Below are 9,293 nucleotides of genomic sequence, written 5' to 3'. Positions count from 1 at the left end.
CAGTGCAATTTAGAACTCTTGCTGCAATAGCCCAATAGGATTGTAGTGTTGACTAGAACAAGTCTGCAGTGGATTATTTTACGTATATTGCATGAATCTCAGATTGTCCCAAAATCATTGTCAATTTAAATCTGTGTTCATCTGTTTTGGGATATTGAAGTCTTCAACAATTTTCAAGTGTATGGGAGTTTGTTTCTGTTTAATAAAAACTCTTCATCTCAGCCCTAAGGGAGTGAGTGTTCTGCAAAACCTTCCTAGTGATACATCATATTGGTTAAATGATCCTACAAAATTATGATGACCTCTTTCAAGTGATTTAGCCTTCGTTGTGTGCTATTTTCTTGTTTGTTAAACAAAACAAAAAATAGATTAACTGCTCAGAATGTCTATTGAGAATTTTATTTGATTTCATTTAATTTAAAACGGAAATATGTGTTACATTAGCTCCTAAATCCTGCAACCACATCGGATCCCACTGTGCTTTACAGTGCTTTACAAAAGCATGATAGACAATTGCCATCTCAAAGACTATTTCTAGAGCAAATAATATCTAGATAATTTGGTGAAAGGGTGTACATATATATATATATATATATATATATATAAAGTAGTTGTTATTATTACTGAAACAATGGAAGCTGGATTTCTTTGATATGTCATATGCTATTGCAACAATTTCCTAGAAAATGAAAATAATTTCTCTAAAAGATATCTTCCTCTCACCACTCCCTCTGTCTTTCAGAAATTTCTGCAGCTTTTGGGGTGAGGTTGATTAAAGCACTGGTAGAGAAACCCCAAGAAAGTTTATTTTTTTTTCAATGATAAGAATCAGAATGCTTCATCTTTTCACCCCAATGATTTGTGGAAACTGATGAGAATGCAATACAGTGGAAGAAGGAATAACAAAATGTATTTAGAGATTATAAACCTTGTGAAAGTCTTTGGTCCAGTTCTGGTCTCTTTGTTGTGGTTAGAAAACTTGAGCTGACTTTGGTGAAGTATGGATTTCACCTCTGACATTTAAATATCACTGTTGTTCACAGTTACTGGGAATACAGAAAGTGCAATATAAAATGAGAATAACCTTTGCACCAAGGTTTTCATCCCAACTGCAATATTCTCTGATGACATCTCATCATTTTTTCTATCCCTGTTAATGTCAGAGTGACCACTTGAAAGACCCCAAAAGTCCAGGTGCTATTTGCACAAGTTTCTACACAATCATAAAAATCAGATTCTAAAAGCTCCTCAGAAACCTCTGCCTTAACCTCCCTTTATCTCTTTTTCTTCACATGATTGATTCTTCCCCAGTAAGTTAGACTGTATATTGTCTGCATGCTATTCTTTCCTCAACAATTCTTCCTCCAATATTTTTTCCCATGTTTCTGTTCATCCCACCAGAAGTTTCCTGCCCTGGCAGGAGCTGAGCATTCTTAGCTGGAAGGCATGGTTGGGTGGGCAGAAGAGCCACCCTGCAGCTGGGGAACACATGTTACAGCTCAGGTGTGATGGAGAGAGGGGTGGGGTTTTAGCTGGGCAGAAGGGTTTCACTCCCTTTTCTTCAAGGTGCAGAAGGAATACTGCAAACTGTGTTGCAGCCAGGAAGGTACAGAAAAGTGGTGGTGAGAGCAAGTGTGGGAAAACGTTGGAGGTACTTTGTTGCCAATTTTTTAACTTTCTTTAATGCATCTTGTGCAGCAGAGCTGTGCCAAAAGGTCGTTGTGACAAAGCACACTATGAGAGCATGAAGAAGAGCACGACTTTCAGAGACTTACAGCTTTTTCCAGGAGTTTCACATAAAGAAAGGTGCAGATAGCATCACTTCAAAGCTCTGGCTAGCTCATCACACAATGCCGTCCATCACAGTCTTTTTTCAACTACATAAACCCAAGTATATGGGGAAAAAACTTCACTCCTATGACTAACTTTTTATGGATTCTTGGGGTTTAGTTGAAAAAAATAAATGTTTTTCTCTATCAAAGTCTCCAAGTACATTAATGTTGTTCTGCTTTCACTGCCTCATCTGAGATTTATCTGAAGTTTCTAGTGAAAGGATTTTCAGTGTTTGCCAGAAAAAATGAAAAAAAGCATATTTTTCAAAGCAGCTTCCTGTGAGATTAGAAAACAAAACATTAAACATTGATTCAAAATTCAAAGCTCAATCATTAGGCAGCACTAACAAACATTACTTATCACAAATACAGCTTCTCTTTGGTCAGCTGGAATGTCTTCTCACATAATTTCAATAGTATTTTTATTTCAAACAGATGAATTGCTACATTTTGAATGCATTTGCTATTAAGGGAATCCTGTGTTACATGAACTTGCTATAAAATTTAGAGCCACTTCTAAAAAAGCCTAGATTTCTTATCAATGGGTTAAATTCCTGCTCTATTTGAATATGCTGATTTTATTAGGTTTAATTTATGTCAGTATCTCTGTACTGAAAAAAGCAGTTTCTTCTTTTTTATTTGTATTATTTCTTAGATAACAGAAAATCAATACTTAAGGAGAATAAATGGAATTCATCATGTCTCCTATAAGAGCTTTATTTATTACTGTGACAACATGTAAATAAAGGTAACATTTAGAGTTTTTTTAGACTGGGCAAAAGCCTCACAGTGAAAATCTAACAGTTGTTTAAGGCACTTTTCATTGTGCTTTTAAAGTATAAGTACAAAAAACCATTAATTCATTGGAAACAAGTAATTTTAGAGTATGTACAACAGTTAACAATGTGTCAAATGTCAGTGAAATATACTGCAAGAGAAAGGCTTCTGTGCTTTTTATTACACTGCCACTGAATGAGCTCTTCTGGCTTTGCTAGCTAATTAATGATGACTCTAAGTGTAGCTTCTTAAGCTAGACCATGGCAGAGGTGGAAACATCTGCCTGTGCAGAGGTGACATGGCCTGGCTTAAGTGTAACAAATGGACTCCCAGATCTCCAGTTTTCAAAAGAAAGGTCTGCAGTACCACTAAACTGTGGGAAAATGTGATCCAGAACAACCCTTTGGCAGCAATACTGGGGAACAGCAAGCAACATATGTCCTAGAAAATGGTCTCTTATAAATAAATTTTTGCTTATTGTAAACTGAATAATCTGAGATCTTTAAACCAAAGTGACAATGAGGATTCAAAAATCTTTAAATTGCACCCTGAAAGTGGATATAATTTCTAGGTAGGTGAAATACAGCCCCGAAGATTATTTCATTCTAATGACAACAAAAACTTCTTTGAGTCACTCAGGTAGGAAAGCTCAGATGTTTTTACTAGAGCCCAGGACTAGATACCAAAGTCTGTCTACATGCAGCTAGGATTTTTGAGACCTGCTTGTTTGGGCACTAATTAATTTTTTTAGCTTGCTACTGCTTCACTAGCATGCTGCAGATATTTGGCATTTGCTTTATATTTGAAACAAAACTTACAAACAGAAGAACAGGATATTGCTCTTATTACTTCCACAAGGGAAAAATCAAGATGGAGTGATGACATACAAAATGCTTTTGGAGGATTTTAAGTTGAAGACGATTTAGTCTTCCTAATCCAAATTCAGAATTTCATTGAAGCACTTTTAGTGGGTTTTTTTCTCTCTTTTTGCTTTTTGCCTGGCAATCTCATCAGTTCCTTATACCCAGAGTTCATCCTACTTATTATTACCTTGATCCTCCTCTCTGATCAAAGTTTCCCTGTGTATGACTTAGAAAAGTCTTTGTAAGTTATCTTTTGAATGAGTCTCACTGCTGGTTCTCAAATCTGTAGACTGCCTGGACAGCTGCTCTAAGTTTCATGCATGCTCTCTGAAGCTTCCCTGCATATGAAAAAGTTCTTCTTTCCACTCTAAGGAGACTTATTATTTCATTTATTTCTGAAAAAAGAACAGCATGTAGCAAAGTGACTGACAATTGAAGACTGGGGTGTTAAGCAGAGGTCTGGTTGGAGGGACTTGGAGAGGAAGAGATGTTTGAAGAGAAAACTGAATCATCTCCAAAATTCTGGAGAAAGGTTTTAAAAATCAAAAAAACTATGGGAAATTCATTAATATTGTAGTGGTTTGACCCTGAATGGACACCAGGTGCCCACCAGAGCCACTCTATCACTCCCCTGGACAGGGGAGAAAAAATATAAAGGATGTTTCCTGAGCCAAATTCAGGGAGAGATCACCCACCAATTACCATCATGTGCTAAACAGACTCAACTCAGGGGAATGAGCATAATTTGTTGCCAATCAAATACCAAATCTTAAAAACATCTCCACACCTTTGCTTCCTTCCCAGGCTTAACTTTACTCACAATTTCTCTACATTCTCCCCCACAGCGGTGCAAGGGATGAGGGAATGAGCTTTGTGGTCAGTTCCTTGCACATTGTCTCTACTTCTCCTTCCTCCATAGTGGGAGGACTCTCCACACCATTCCCCTGCTCCAAGGTGGCATTGTCCAGTAGATGGATATCTGACTGGATATCTGCATTGGATATCTGCATTGGATATCTGCATTGGATTTCTGATCCACCATGGAGCTCCATGGGCTGCAGGGGCAGAGCTGACTAAAATTTCTAGGTAAAAAACTGAGATCAAGGTAAATCTTTTAATAAACTTTCACTATCTTAATAATAATATCTCTTAAAAGTTTGTAACAATACTTTGCATGAAAAGAAGAAGATTGGTCTACTGATTTCTGGGGTGTTTGCTTGATTATATATAATAATCTTTTAACACAAAAAAGTAAACCAGAAGGCAGCTGCACAGTATGCAAAGTTGATGACTATGGATATTTGGTTGTCTTAACCCAAGCCTTTTAAAAGTTAGTCTGTAGACTAAGTTACTCATCTGCTATTCCCTCTTTGAACAGACATGAAAAAGTGCCTCTGGAGGGTAGTTGATCACATTTGCAGACAAATCATTGCAGATGTTATGTAGAAATGCTAGTCTCACTTCATTACCTTGTCTAAGGCTCCCTCTATAGTCAATTATCCTGAAAGTTCCTGACAGGTGTCCCTGGCATGTGCTGCAATGCCCATTGTTTGTCTGATCTTCTGAAATGCAGCTGTGTTCTGAAAAAAAGAGTCAGCCAGAGCCCTGGCCCCTGGCTATGTGATGAAACAGAAATACATTCTGTCAGAGGGTTTGGTGAAGGAGAAAGAATTCAGATATCCTTAAAGCTTTGTCTGTATGGAAGTCTACATTCTTCTCTGCTAAACCTGAAGGACATTTAGGATGCTTTCTTACATGTGCTGTGTTTCCCAGCGTATGGAATAAATGAATGTGACCTTTGAGACTGGCATTTTGCATTAGAGGCCAGGTATCTTAAAGAAAGCAGCATATAGTCCTTTACTCTGTTCATACCCTAAGGGTCTGCTGAAATCTGAAAGCCAAGAAATGAACTATCTGCTGAGCACAGCCTGAGCTTCCTCAGCTTTCAAATGAGCAAAATTTAATTGAGACTATTCCATATTCAGTGAAGGAGCAGAAGAATCAGGATGCAAGCTCTGTACACAGTAAAACTTCCTAGAAGTGACGAATGGGAGTGAAATGACCCTGGGTTTTTGGTTGTTTTTTTCATTTGAACCAGAAACTAAGTTTTTTCTGATTGTATGGCCACCAGGGCAGTGACCATCCCTCTGTACTCAGCACTGGTGAGGCCACCCCTCAAATCCTGTGTTCAGTTTTAGACCCCTGCCAGCATGAGGCATTGAGGTCCTGGAGTGAGTCCAGAGAAGGGCAACAGAGCTGGTGAAGGGTCTGGAGCACAATTCTGATGAATACCAGCTCATGAAGCTGGGGTTGACCAGTCTGAAGAAAAGGAGGGGACAGCAAGGTGAAAATCAGCCTTTTCTCCCAAGTAGCAAGCTGTACCAGGAGAGGAAATATCCTCTTCTCGCACCAGGGAAACTTCGGATTGAATATTAGGAATAATTCCTTTATGGAAAGGGTTGTTAATTATTGAAACAGGCAAACAGGCTGCCTAGAACGGTGGAGTCACCACCTCTGGAGATACTTCAAAGATGGGCAGATATAGCCCTTAGGGGCATGGTTTAATGGTAGATTTGGCAGAGTTAGACTAACAGATGGACTTGATGATCATAGAGGTCTTTTCCAACCCAACCAAATCTATAATTCCATCTCGTCTTTCTGAACGTCGCTGCCATTTGGCGAACAAATGTCTGTGTCACCAAAAAGTGTATCCCTGTTCTGCTGAATGTGCTAATGTCCACCCCAAAAATGTGCGCTAAATGGTAAACCAGAATATTTGTACCATTTCTCACCATTGACCAGGCTTTATATAGTATTTTGGCTGAGCACCAAAAATGGAGCTGGGATTAGTTATTAACTGGTAGAAAAGTAATAGCACTATTTTCTAGGCAGATATTATGTAGTTCACACTCATGCTTTAGATCAGAGGGAAAAAGAATAAAAAGAGGAGCAGCAAAGCATAATAGTTAAATATTAGAGCATCTCTGCATTCTGTGAATGGGACAGTGTTTTTTGAAAATGTGGGCCACAACACACAAGCAGAGAGGTGGGTTTAAGGCTACTTCATATGTGGTTGAAACAGCATATCTTGGGAAAGCTCCATTTGTAAAAAAACCCAGTAGCTGGTTGGTCCCATGGGAAAGTTTTGCACTGGTACTTATTTGGAAGCAGAGGTATTTGCTCTGAGACCCTCTGTGAGACATGAACTTCCTCAGAAGTCTGTCCTCCAGCTGTGACCAGGATTTTGGAAGCAGCAAGTCTTGGTTCCCACAGCCTGAAATAAGGATATATTCACCATAGGAGACAGCAGTTTCAGAGGAAATTTATCTAGACACCAGAACATCTTCAGTGAAAGACTAAGACCAATATATAAACTAAATACTTACACACTTATGTGGAAAACTGAAGATAATTTAATTTTCCTGTTTGCCTCTACACTCATGAAGAGACCAGTACATTAATCAAGCTTCATTTCCCGCTGATCTGATGGCAAGAAAAACACCCAGAAGCTATGGCAAGACAGGGGTTTTTATGAACAGTAGTATGTCTGAAATGCTGCAGACCATGAGAGTGAAGTGAGAGAGCTGGCAAATGACTATGGAGAGACTCTGAAGGAAAAGGTTGAACATACTTTGTGGAGTTAGATGGGAATCATGTGTACCCTTAACAAATACCTCTCTCTGTTTGGATTTCTGGTGGAGTATTTTAGCTCTCTTTTACTCGAAATCATTACATTGAACTATTCACATAGCCTCTGGAGTTCCAAAATAGCATATTTCTTTGAGACTGGGGACAGAAGGGGGGTTAATTGGAGCTTTGGCTTCAGTTTCCATATTGATGCTTTGTGTATGTTTATGCTTCCTGCTTTTCTCTAGTGCTGCAATTTCTCATTTTAGGTTCATTGATGGTACTTCTGCAACCACTGTGCATGTCTCTCTTCAATTTGTGTGAGGAGTATTACATTAAAACCTTTTACAGCTCCACTCATGAACCTGCTGAAGCAAACATTGCCTCTTCTGCATCATCTCTCTCAGACAGACACTTCCTGGGAAGTGGGGTAGGCTAGATGAGACAGATTTTCTTGTCACTGGACTTCTAGGGCCATTCCTGTCCCACTTGCTAGGTTCTTTTTTCTGTCAGTAGTGCTCCTGGCTTGTGTTTGTCCCCTGGAATGCTTCTTCCTTGTATCAGAGCAACAAGTTTGGTGCTTCTTTCTATCTCCTTACTGGAGCAGCTGCTACTGTGTAAATGGTCTTCCAATATAGCACTTACTGTTTCTTTCAGAATTTTTTTCCATAAAACCTGTCCAGTTGCATGATTGTGGGTAAGCATATGTAAGAGTTCAATAATTTAAAAAAAAAAAAAAAAGAAAAAAAAAAGAAAAAAGGAAAGCCAAAAAGGGCTGTGGCCTGGTGTCTCTCAGCACTATTTTGTATATTCTGTTACTGAATGTGCCAGCTCTCACCTGTGATCTGAGATGCAAAAGTGGAATGGGAGAATGAAACATCTTGGCAGAAGTCCAGAGCACCTCTCTCATCTAGATGAGAAGCAGGCATGAGATTGAGTCAGACATGTAAAGTCTTTATCATAGAATCATTAAGATTGGTAAAGACCTTCAAGATAATTGAGTCCAACTTTTATGATTAATGGCCAATAACCCTTGTTTTACAGTAAACAGTTTTGTGGCTGTAGATTGAAGAATCTGTTCAGGAAAAAATTTTCTCTAATTTATCAATAGATAAATCTGTTATTATGTCCTGTGCTCTTTTTTATTTCTGGTGGTAAAAGGGTGGATAATAATCAACCCAGACTACTTTCTTGAGTATTTCCAAAAGGCACTAGTGTCTTTGGGGGCCTGATAAAATGTCCTTATAGGCAGATTTCCAACATACCTACCAGCACTGCACAGGAGCAGTGAAGAGATGTGATCAGGATGCTCATAGTTTGTTTGATCCATTGAGATTTACTGCTAGCTAGAACTTCTGCATATTAGAGCCAACTAAGCAAAATATTAGGAACCAAATATTTTTCTTTCAGCATCTCACTGATGGATATCTAATGTACATTTTCTATGCAAGCATTCTTGGCCAAAATGGTAAATTTTGTCCCTCCCCTTTTCAGCCCAGTCCAGCATCAAAAACACATCTAGGATGGAAACTATCAAAACTATACCCAGAAATAATCAAGTTGAGGAGATGACATAACACATCCAAGGTAAAACTGAAAATCCCACACAATGGATTAAACCTTTAGGAGTAAATATTTACTATAACATTAATACCTCCATGTAGCAGGCACAAGGCCTGCAAGGCCTTGGCGATCAGAAGCCTGAGCTAGGAAATGCCAAAGCCAGCATGACTAAGGCTTTAGAAGCCCCACTCTTCCGTCTTTCGGACCCTGCTATCTCCCTGCAAATCCATAGGTCACTTTCCCTTGACCCTTACTATTGGACAGTTTTCAAAACCCCTGTAGGGTATAAAAACCCCTAACTCTGCCCGGTTCGGCAGAGGAGAGCTGTCACTGGACCCTTCGCGGAGACCGGAATAAAAGAACCCTGCGGAACCCACACAGCGCTGCTCCCTCTCTCTCTGCATCTGCTGCGGCGGCGGTACCTAGGGCACCAGGCAAGCTGAAAGAGCTGAAATCACCAAAGAGCTGACTGCAAATCACTATAGCTTGCCTAGGTTGCCTGAGCCCCCCCGCTGAGCTATCCTGGCCGGCCGGCATTCCCCACTGGGCTTCTGCCCTGAGGGTAATAGCCCGGCCATAGCTGGCGCCCAAACACCTCCAGCCGCTGCCTCTCCCTAACTTGATAATCCTT

The 9,293-nt window shown here is 39.5% G+C and overlaps 1 long non-coding RNA gene across 1 annotated transcript; it reads right to left on the bottom strand.

Annotated features, from left to right (window-relative positions):
* Positions 1-3,257: 3,257 nt before the first annotated feature.
* LOC135288380 (uncharacterized) lies at positions 3,258-8,552 on the bottom strand. The gene is made up of 3 exons (XR_010351523.1): positions 8,365-8,552; positions 7,938-8,009; positions 3,258-3,867 (listed from the first exon to the last, which is right to left on the bottom strand). It is a non-coding gene; the product is annotated as an uncharacterized LOC135288380 (long non-coding RNA).
* Between the last annotated feature and the right edge of the window lie 741 nt (positions 8,553-9,293).

The sequence above is a fragment of the Passer domesticus genome, chromosome 1, assembly GCF_036417665.1.
Source record: "Passer domesticus isolate bPasDom1 chromosome 1, bPasDom1.hap1, whole genome shotgun sequence".
Lineage (NCBI taxonomy): Eukaryota > Metazoa > Chordata > Aves > Passeriformes > Passeridae > Passer > Passer domesticus.
Note: the sequence above shows the minus strand (reverse complement) of the source record. Positions and strands in the feature narration are given on the sequence as shown.